Here is an 11,852-nt window from a genome sequence, read left to right as displayed (position 1 = left end):
GTGCAGAGTTTCCAACGTTTTTACGTTCAAAGTTCAAAAGATGTGCTTATATGATACTCAAATGGCTTCCCAGTTACTGCTTGCCCTACATATATAGAGCAGGGTCTGAGCAAGTGTCCTAAAACAAACGCACTATTGCTATAGCTGCATTTTAAGATTAAGATACGGATCGTGCAGCAGATTTCCATTGATCAAACATCTGATTCTAGAATTTTGATTAATACAAGCCCACATGTGTGTGTGTGTGTGTGTGTGTGTGTGTGTGTGTGTGTGTGTGTGTGTGTGTGTGTGTGTGTGTGTGTGTGTGTGTGTTGGGAACGAATGTGATGGTGTGACATTCTGTCCGTCATGGCGACCTGGAGGCCAGCTGTTATTTTTAATCCCTGAGGGGTACGTTTCACAGCTTCAAACTGTTACACTCCTACAGATGAAACAAACACTGTTTAAGCCCTAAGCCTCTTATTCACATGGAAATGTCAACATCTCTGTGGAATTACTTAATAATTCATAGTAGAATGCAAAAACAGATCAACAACACCTAAACAATGTGAAAAGTCGACAAATTGCCTGGTGTTGTTCATTACTGTCATGGATGAAACAATGGATATAAAAACAACATGTGAATATTTAATAGTTCTAGCTTAGTATACACACATAATGCAGTTCTTAAACTTGCAGCCAAGCAAATGAAAACATCTACTAATCACGTCATTCAGTAGAATATGCAGTAATTCAGTGGTAAAATAACAAACCTGAAACCTTGATCTTGTTAATATTTGACCTAAAAGTTGGAAATATCCTTGTTTTTACCTTCAAATATTTTTCGACAAATGTCTGTCCCACTTTTTCTGAGTCCAGTTTTTCTGAAGGGAACGTCTGTCAGTGAGATAAAACAGAAGATTTTTTTCCCACTAGTGTATATATCTTGTTTTTTTTTCTCCTTCACTCTCGAAGCTGCAGGGTTTTACAGCGAGCTGGTCAGAGTTCTGCGCAGTGGCTGAGGCTGGCCTGCTGTCCCACCTGTCCTGAGCCCCGACCGCTCACTCTGCGCCACTATATTTGGCCCACTGGCTCAAGTTTCACAGCCAGAGAGAGGGAAAGGAAAAGATAGACAGGAAGCAACAGAGAGGTGGCTCCTTACCTCTATCATCACATGTATGCTGTCCTGTTCACAGAAGACAGTAATGTGTTTTTCAGCCATAAACTCATATTCACACACATCCAAACACGTAAACACATACTGTAACTTTCCTCTTTCTTTTAACCAGAGCTGTTGTATAATGTGCTGCAAGATGCAGAACTGAATAAATTGTAACTTTAAGAGCCTTTTACTCGTCATAAAAGCATAAAGTAAACCTACAGTGTCTTGCAAAAGTATCCATCCCCCTTGATGTTTGTCCTGTTTTGTTGCATTACGAGCTGGAATTAAAATGGATTTTTGGAGGGGTAGCACCATTTGATTTACACAACATGCCTACAGCTTTAAAGGTGAAAATTGTTGTTTTATTGTGACACAAACAATACTCATCTCATCTCATCTCATTATCTCTAGCCGCCTTATCCTGTTCTACAGGGTCGCAGGCAAGCTGGAGCCTATCCCAGCTGACTACGGGTGAAAGGCGGGGTACACCCTGGACAAGTCGCCAGGTCATCACAGGGCTGACACATAGACACAGACAACCATTCACACTCACATTCACACCTACGCTCAATTTAGAGTCACCAGTTAACCTAACCTGTATGTCTTTGGACTGTGGGGGAAACCGGAGCACCCAGAGGAAACCCATGCGGACACGGGGAGAACATGCAAACTCCGCACAGAAAGGCCCTCGCCGGCCACAGGGCTCGAACCTGGACCTTCTTGCTGTGAGGCGACAGTGCTAACCACTACACCACCGTGCCGCCCCGTCTCTTAAAACTTTCCAAATAAAACTATTCAATACAGAGTAATTTCCTTTCTTGTTTGCATCATGCTGCCATTTAGATGACCAACCCTGATGTTCTGATCTATTTTAAATTTCTTCTCAAACGAGAACACTAAACAACAAAATCTGAATTTCTAATATAAAGCTACAAATCAATTTTAAAGAAGACATATTATGAAAAACTCACTTTCAGTGCTTGTACACATATAGTTGGGTATGTGGAGTGCCAACCAACCTACAAACGTTGAAATAAGACACCCAGTCAGTTTCTTTCATCCTGCCTATTTCAGAAAACATGTGCTTCAACAAGCCGTTCAGATTTGGCTCCCATTCCTATGTCACAAGGGGAGATCATTAGAATGATCCCACCCCCTCATCAGAGTATCTTCACTCATGGCTTGAGAACTGCCTTTGTGAATGAATATTGATGAAGAAAGTGCTATCTGATTGGCCAGTAGAAGAGTGGAGTGGGGTGGGCAGCGGCTCATTATCATTTAAAGGAACAGGCACTCAAATCGGCCGTTTTGAACAGGGCTGTTTAGACAGGGTGAGAAGGTGCTGTGGTGTTTTATCCTTGTGGTATTTTGACCGAAGTATGTTGCAGACATTTCATGAAGACCTCAGGGAACTGTGTCAGCTTGTGAAACATGGGTATAATATGTCTCCTTTAAAATGAATAACTACATTACAGATATTATCTTAGGTCATTTCAACCTGAAAGGAAAAAAATGTGACAAAGCTTTAAGAAATTACTTTGTACATACAGAACTGTTGGCCTGTTTGCACTTACACCTTCCAAGAGTTATGTGTTTCTATTTCCATAAAGATAGCCATGTGGGTCAGTCAGTCACACGCTGAATATATCGCATCAGTGGCTCATTTACTAAATACTGATACAAGCCTGACACAACACACGGCTTTTAGCACAGCACAAACATGTATATACAGATGTATATACCTAACTACTATATTTATTTTAGCTCTTATTCTTATTTTCTAATTGTCGACTTAATCTCACTTCACCTGCCTCCTTGATATATCCTCTTTGGCATTCTGTTATACTCAGAGCCAGTGGTTCCTTCTCCAGTTTGACATTGCGCTGACTGATATGAAGCCAGTTTTTAAACTTAGAAGGAGAAATGGGAGCCTGTCTGCTGTTTAATGATGGCTGACTGGTTACAGAGGTGTTTGACAGTGATTACAGTCTGTATGAGTCTCAGAGAAGCAGCAAGGCTCTATTTAAGGGCCCTTATCATATTCGCTGCTAAATGTCTGACAGCTCGGAGCTATTCCCGTTTCCCTACAATCCACTGATTACAGTTAAGCCATTCTGACTGGATACAAAGGAATGTCTACCATGAGAGGTTTGTCACAGTGTGACCAGGATCACAGACTAACACTGCGTTGTTTGTGTCATGTAGGAAACACTACTTACAATGGTTTAATGGACCTCATTCATCAGGCTGGATATGAACGGATTTATTCGTAAATCGTTAGTACGAGTGTTTACACAAGGAATTTGGTATTCATGAAAATCCTGTACATTCAGAAAAAAAAAACGTTCGTATCCTACTCGTGCTAGTGAGTGTGTGCAAATTTACACATAAGAAGACTAAAAAGACTGCACTTTTATATATGGAATATACTGTTGAGTTTAACTTCATGCATCCATTATCTACGGTGGTGATGAAAGTTTGTGAACCCTTTAGAATTTTCTATATTTCTGCATAAATATGACCTAAAAGATCATCAGATTTTCACACAAGTCCTAAAAGTAGATAAAGAGAACCCAGTTGAACAAATGAGACAAAAATATTATACTTGGTCATTTATTTATTGAGGAAAATGATCCAATATTACATATCTGTGAGTGGCAAAAGTATGTGAGCCTTTGCTTTCAGTATCTGGTGTGACCCCCTTGTGCAGCAATAACTGCAACTAAACGTTTCTGGTAACTGTTGATCAGTCCTGTACATTAGCTTGGAGGAATTTTAGCCAATTCCTTCATACAGAACAGCTTCAACTCTGGGATGTTGGTGGGTTTCCTCACATGAACTGCTTGCTTCAGGTCCTTCCACAACATTTCGATTGGATTAAGGTCAGGACTTTGACTTGGCCATTCCAAAATATTGACTTTATTCTTCTTTAGCCATTCTTTGGGAGAACATCTTGTGTGCTTAGGGTCGTTGTCTTGCTGCATGACCCACCTTCTCTTGAGATTCAGTTCATGGACAGATGTCCTGACATTTTCCTTTAGAATTCGCTGGTATAATTCAGAATTCATTGTTCCATCAATGATGGCAAGCCGTCCTGGCCCAGATGCAGCAAAACAGGCGCAAACCATGATACTACCACCACCATGTTTCACAGATGGGATAAGGTTCTTATGCTGGAATGCAGTATTTTCCTTTCTCCAAACATAACGCTTCTCATTTAAACCAAAAAGTTCTATTTTGGTCTCATCTGTCCACAAAACATTTTTCCAATAGCCTTCTGGCTTGTCCACGTGATCTTTAGCAAATTGCAGACAAGCAGCAATGTTCTTTTTGGAGAGCAGTGGCTTTCTCCTTGCAACCCTGCCATGCACACCATTGTTGTTCAGTGTTCTCCTGATGGTGGACTCATGAACATTAACATTAGCCAATGTGAGAGAGGCCTTCAGTTGCTTAGAAGTTACCCTGGGGTCCTTTGTGACCTTGCCAACTATTGCACGCCTTGCTCTCGGAGTGATCTTTGTTGGTCGACCACTCCTGGGGAGGGTAACAATGGTTTTGAATTTCCTCCATTTGTACACAGTCTGTCTGAATGTGAATTGGTGGAGTCCAAACTCTTTAGAGATGGTTTTGTAACCTTTTCCAGCCTGATGAGCATCAACAACGCTTTTTCTGAGGTCCTCAGAAATCTCCTTTGTTCATGCCATGATACACTTCCACAAACATGTGCTGTGAAAATCAGACTTTGATAGATCCCTGTTCTTTAAATAAAACAGGGTGCCCATTCACACCTGATTGTCATCCCAATGATTGAAAACACCTGACTAATTTCACCTTCAAATTAACTTCTAATCCTAGAGGTTCACATACTTTTGCCACTCACAGATCTGTAATATTGGATCTCATTATCTCATTATCTCTAGCCGCTTTATCCTGTTCTACAGGGTCGCAGGCAAGCTGGAGCCTATCCCAGCTGACTACGGGCGAAAGGCGGGGTACACCCTGGACAAGTCGCCAGGTCATCACAGGGCTGACACATAGACACAGACAACCATTCACACTCACATTCACACCTACGGTCAATTTGGAGTCACCAGTTAACCTAACCTGCATGTCTTTGGACTGTGGGGGAAACCGGAGCACCCGGAGGAAACCCACGCGGACACGGGGAGAACATGCAAACTCCGCACAGAAAGGCCCTCGCCGGCCACGGGGCTCGAACCCGGACCTTCTTGCTGTGAGGCGACAGCGCTAACCACGACACCACCGTGCCGCCCTAATATTGGATCATTTTCCTCAATAAATAAATGACCAAGTATAATATTTTTTTTGTTTAACTGGGTTCTCTTTATGTACTTTTAAGACTTGTGTGAAAATCTGATGATGTTTTAGGTCATATTTATGCAGAAATATAGAAAATTCTAAAGGGCTCACAAACTTTCAAGCACAACTGTATATCGCTTATCCAATGCGGGTTGTGGGTGAGCTGGAGCCATTCCCAGCTGACTTCAGATGAGAGGTGGGGTACACCCTGGACAGGTCACCAGTCTCTCACAGGACTAAGTGAGACAGACAGCCATTCACACTTATATTCACACTTTTGTGCAATTTTGAGTAGCCAGTTGACCTAATCTGCACGTCTTTGGACTGTGGGAGGAAACCAGAGCACCCAAAGGAAATCCATGCAGGCACAAGGAGAACAAGCAAACTCTACACAGGAAGGCTCCAGTCAAAAGACCAGCAGGTTGGAACCCAGAACCTTCTTGCTGTGAGGCAACAATGCAAACCAGTGCACCACTGTGCTGCCCCATTATTATTATTCATATTATATGTTATTACATATTCTTACGGGCGGCACGGTGGTGTAGTGGTTAGCGCTGTCGCCTCACAGCAAGAAGGTCCGGGTTTGAGCCCCGTGGCCAGCGAGGGCCTTTCTGTGTGGAGTTTGCATGTTGTCCGCGTGGGTTTCCTCTGGGTGCTCTGGTTTCCCCCACAGTCCAGAGACATGCAGGTTAGGTTAACTGGTGACTCTAAATTGACCGTAGGTGTGAATGTGAGTGTGAATGGTTGTCTGTGTCTATGTGTCAGCCCTGTGATGACCTGGCGACTTGTCCAGGGTGTACCCCGCCTTTCGCCCGTAGTCAGCTGGGATAGGCTCCAGCTTGCCTGCAACCCTGTAGAACAGGATAAAGTGGCTAGAGATAATGAGATGAGATGAGACATATTCTTACTGCCATAGTAGTGAGTCAAGATTTCAGTCTTTTAAGATAATGTCCACTTCTGTCTTTCAGCCTTTACCCTGATTGCTCATTTCATGCTCCCAGCTGTCTGTGCACTTGACCTTTTATGGAGCTTTGTGGGCGTCAGTAAATGCAAATGAGCTCTGCTTGGAATGTGTTTTACAGATGATCAACATGCACATGTAAGCATGAAAATCAACGTTTCTGAAATTTTTGTAAATCAGGTAGAAGGTTTTTGTTCAGTTTGGCTTTCACAAACACTTACACGCAACTTTAAAAAAAATATAGATTGATAAATGTGGTCCAGTGAGTGCATTTGGACATTACTGGGCATCATTTATAAGCCTTTTAGTAACAGAACTAATAATTCCTGGCAAATGTATAAATGGATTTTTCGCACTCGTGAGTATGTTCATAAATGCAAATCAACCATAAATTAAGAAGTATGTTCAAGCTTGCAAAGTTAATTTACATTTAGTGACATCAACAAAACTCCATAAAAGGCAAAGCTCACAGAAGCTTCTCTGGCGGCAACAAAATGATGACTAAACTACGAAAGCAAGAGGATTTCTCAGCTTTCTGCACAGCCGCCGCTGGTGACATCCCTAATTAATAAATATGGTTGGTCACAACTTAGTAATGCAAGAGAACAAAGTAATTAAGTGTGGCTACACCTTAAAAAGGTGTGATCGTTGTGTTTAATGTGAAACTGTAGACACTATAAAGATTTAAATGTACAACCCTGATTCCAAAAAAGTTGGGACAAAGTACAAATTGTAAATAAAAATGGAATGCAATGATGTGGAAGTTTCAAAATTCCATATTTTATTCAGAATAGAACATAGAGGACATATCAAATGTTTAAACTGTGAAAATGTATCATTTAAAGAAAAAAATTAGGTGATTTTAAATTTCATGACAACAACACATCTCAAAAAAGTTGGGACAAGGCCATGTTTACCACTGTGAGACATCCCCTTTATATTCAACCTTTCAACCTTTCAACCTTTATATGCTCCCACTTGGGCAAATTATCAATAAAAATTCAATTTTGTATCACTGCTATGCAGATGAGACCCAAATTTATTTTGCTCTATCACCAAATGACTATGCCCCCCTTGAATGTCTCTACCAGTGCATCGATCAAATCAATAGCTGGATGTCACAAAATTTTCTTCAGTTGAACACAGATAAAACAGAAGTAATTCTATTTGGAAAAAAAGATGAAAGACTCAGGATTACCACTATTCTTGACACAAAAGGGATTAAAACTAAAGAAATGGTTAAAAATCTTGGTGTTTTCATTGACAGCGAGCTAAACTTTGACAGTCACATGAAAGCAATCACTAAAACGGCATTTTATCACCTAAAAAACATTTCCAAACTAAGAGGACTTATGTCAAAAAATGATCTGGAAAAACTAATACATGCCTTCATCTCTAGTAGGGTTGATTACTGCAATGGCCTTTTCACAGGCCTGCCAAAAAAGACCATCAAACGACTTCAGCTGGTTCAAAATGCAGCGGCGAGGGTTCTCACACGAACAAAAAGAACAGAGCACATTACTCCAATTCTAAGGTCTCTTCACTGGCTTCCAGTAAGCTACAGAATTGACTTTAAAGCATTGCTGCTGGTGTATAAATCTCTAAATGGTACAGGGCCCAATTACCTCTCTGATATGTTGCAGCGGCCTAACCCGATCAGATCTACCAGATCGCAACAGAAAAATTTACTATTAAAACCAGTTGTTAAAACAAAGTGTGGTGAAGCAGCTTTTAGCTACTATGCAGTACAGCTATGGAACCAACTGCCAGAGGACATTAAAAATGCTCCTGCTGTTGGCAGCTTCAAATCTAGGTTAAAGACCAAGCTGTTTTCAGATGCTTTCTATTAAATAATTAATATTTTTACATTTTTTATAATCTTTACTTTCTCTGCATGTTTTAAATTTACTTTAATTTTATTCTATTTTATTCCGCTGGTTTCTTTTTCTTTTTCTCCTTTTTTCTTTTTGGCATTTTATTATTTTAGTTCTACTGTTGTTTAATTCTTATTATTTTCTTTTAATTCTTTTAATTAATTGTTTTAGATTAAAAATAAAATTATTTTATGTAATTTTATTTCTCTATTGTTTACTGTTTTTGTTTTTGCTTCTGTAAAGCACATTGAACTGCCATTGTGTATGAAATGTGCTATATAAATAAACTTGCCTTGCCTTGCCTTGCCCTTTTCTCTTTACAACAGTCTGTAAATGTCTGGGGACTGAGGAGACAAGTTGCTCAAGTTTAGGGATAGGAATGTTAACCCATTCTTGTCTAATGTAGGATTCTAGTTGCTCAACTGTCTTAGGTCTTTTTTGTCGTATCTTCCATTTTATGATGCGCCAAATGTTTTCTCTGGGTGAAAGATCTGAACTGCAGGCTGGCCAGTTCAGTACCCGGACCCTTCTTCTACGCAGCCATGATGCTGTAATTGATGCAGTATGTGGTTTGGCATTGTCATGTTGGAAAATGCAAGGTCTTCCCTGAAAGAGACGTCGTCTGGATGGGAGCATATGTTGCTCTAGAACCTGGATATACCTTTCAGCATTGATGGTGTCTTTCCAGATGTGTAAGCTGCCCATGCCACATGCACTAATGAAACCTCATACCATCAGAGATGCAGGCTTCTGAACTGAGCTCTGATGACAACTTGGGTCATCCTTCTCCTCTTTAGTCCAAATGACACGGTGTCCCTGATTTCCATAAAGAACTTCAAATCTTGATTCGTCTGACCACAGGACAGTTTTCCACTTTGCCACAGTCCATTTTAAATGAGCCTTGGCCCAGAGAAGACGTCTGCGCTTCTGGATCATGTTTAGATACGGCTTCTTCTTTGAACTATAGTGTTTTAGCTGGCAACGGCGGATGGCACGGTGAATTGTGTTCACAGATAATGTTCTCTGGAAATATTCCTGAGCCCATTTTGTGATTTCCAATACAGAAGCATGCCTGTATGTGATGCAGTGCTGTCTAAGGGCCCGAAGATCACGGGCACCCGGTATGGTTTTCCGGCCTTGACCCTTACGCACAGAGATTCTTCCAGATTCTCTGAATCTTTTGATGATATTATGCACTCTAGATGATGATATGTTCAAACTCTTTGCAATTTTACACTGTCAAACTCCTTTCTGATATTGCTCCACTATTTGTCGGCACAGAATTAGGGGGATTGGTGATCCTCTTCCCGTCTTTACTTCTGAGAGCCGCTGCCACTCCAAGATGCTCTTTTTATACCCAGTCATGTTAATGACCTATTGCCAATTGACCTAATGAGTTGCAATTTGGTCCTCCAGCTGTTCCTTTTTTGTACCTTTAACTTTTCCAGCCTCTTATTGCCCCGTCCCAACTTTTTTGAGATGTGTTGCTGTCATGAAATTTCAAATGAGCCAATATTTGGCATGAAATTTCAAAATGTCTCACTTTCGGCATTTGATATGTTGTCTATGTTCTATTGTGAATACAATATCAGTTTTTGAGATTTGTAAATTATTGCATTCCGTTTTTATTTACAATTTGTACTTTGTCCCAACTTTTTTGGAATCGGGGTTGTACACATTATGCTCAGTAATTCTCAGAGGCAGAAATGGAAATTAATTTGATTCACCCCAGAATTTAATGATCCAAGTGGCAGGTTTTTATATTCAAGTGCAAGAAATCGAAGTCAGAAATTTTGATTGTCCAAGAAAAATGATGACAACAACAACATAATATACTGTTATATTTATAACAATAGGCTGTAGTAATAAAGCTAGTTAAACTGAAGGGCAGTGACAGAGTAAAAATAGATCAAATCATTTAAAAATAAATGACCTTATCATGTACTGTTACTTATCCATTGTGACACTGTAATTCTTATAAATGTCATAAATAAAGAGTTCTGATTATGAATTTTTATTCAGTACACCAACAAGTACCGACTGATAGCCTGCTTTACTTTTCTCTCAGCCTCATACTACTTTTACTTTATAAAGCCAGGTCATTCTGCTGCAACTTTCTTTTATGAGGAATTTATTTATTTTGTAGTTCAGGCCACAGCAATGCAGTGACCTGACATCATACACAAACAAGCTATTCATTTTATTTCTTATTTTCAGCAGGCTGAGTTTGCATGAATGCTCTAATGTGGAAAGTAGGAGGTTCCAAGTTGGAAATTTTTGAATTATGTGAGCGGGACACACAGTACTGTGCAAAAGTCTTTGGCACCCTATGTTTTTTTCCATACAAACTTTGTTATAGATTTCTATTTTATGACTTCTACATTGAGGTGGTGTAGTGGTTAGCACTGTCACCTCACAGCAAGAAGGTCCTGGGTTCGGGCCTTTCTGTGTGGACTTTGCATGTTCTCCCCGTGTCTGTGTGGGTTTCCTCCGGGTGCTCCGGTTTCACCCACTCACCCACCCACGGTTTCAAAGATACGCACGCAGGTTAGGTTAATTGGTGGCTCTAAATTGACCGTAGGTGTGAATGTGAGTGTGAATGGTTGTCTCTGTGTCAGCCCTGTGATAACCTTGATTATGGGCAACTTGTCCAGGGTGTACCCCGCCTCTCACTCATAGTCAGCTGGGATAGGCTCCAGCTTGCCTGCGACCCTGTAGGACAGGATAAGTGGCTACAGATAATGGATGGATGGATGGATGGACTTCTACATTATCAAGGCAGTATAAAAACATTTTAGAGTCCAAACGTTCATTTTCCAGCACAAAATTAAATGTTACAGAAAAAAAAAGTTTGTATATGAGCAGCATATTCCATAAGAGAGCACTTTTCAGATTAAAAAAGTAAACATAATGAAGGCTGCTGGGTTTTGGTGCAAAATGAAGAAGCGAGTGTGACAGTCAAAGTGTCCAGAAGAACTGTGGCTGCTTCTGTAAGATGCTCAGTAAAACCTACAGCTCAGTTCCTTATCAAACTGCACTCACTGAACCTGAGACTACTTTTTTTTTAAAGCAAAGGGTCGTCTCACACCAAATACTGACTTTGTTTCATTTATTATGGCTTACTGCTGTTTGTAGTATTTTTTTTTAATGTTGAAAATTTTCATTTCATTATTTTTAAGCCATTTTTGTTGTGCAACATTTCTTTACATGTGCCTAAGACTTTTGCACAGTACTATAAGTTATTCATTCATTAGTTTATTCATTCATTTATTTAATTATTGACTCAAGATTGACTGCAAGTTGGCCTAGTGGTTAGCATGTCCGCCTCTCGATCATGAGATTGTGAGTTCTACTCGCGGTCGGGTCATACCAAAGACCATCATAAAAATGGTACCTACTGCCGTCTGGCAAGGCATGCTGCAATACAGATGCGAGTGGGGAGTCAAACTCTCATGGTTACCAGAGGACCAACCCCCCACTGTAACCCTAGCTATGTAATAGGCGAGAGGCCGAGGGCTACGGAAACGGAGATCGGCACCGCTCTATGCGCCACATG

This window comes from Neoarius graeffei, chromosome 3 (genome assembly GCF_027579695.1).
Source record: "Neoarius graeffei isolate fNeoGra1 chromosome 3, fNeoGra1.pri, whole genome shotgun sequence".
Classification (NCBI taxonomy): domain Eukaryota; kingdom Metazoa; phylum Chordata; class Actinopteri; order Siluriformes; family Ariidae; genus Neoarius; species Neoarius graeffei.
The sequence above is the reverse complement of the archived record's forward strand: the minus strand, read 5'-3'. Positions refer to the sequence as shown.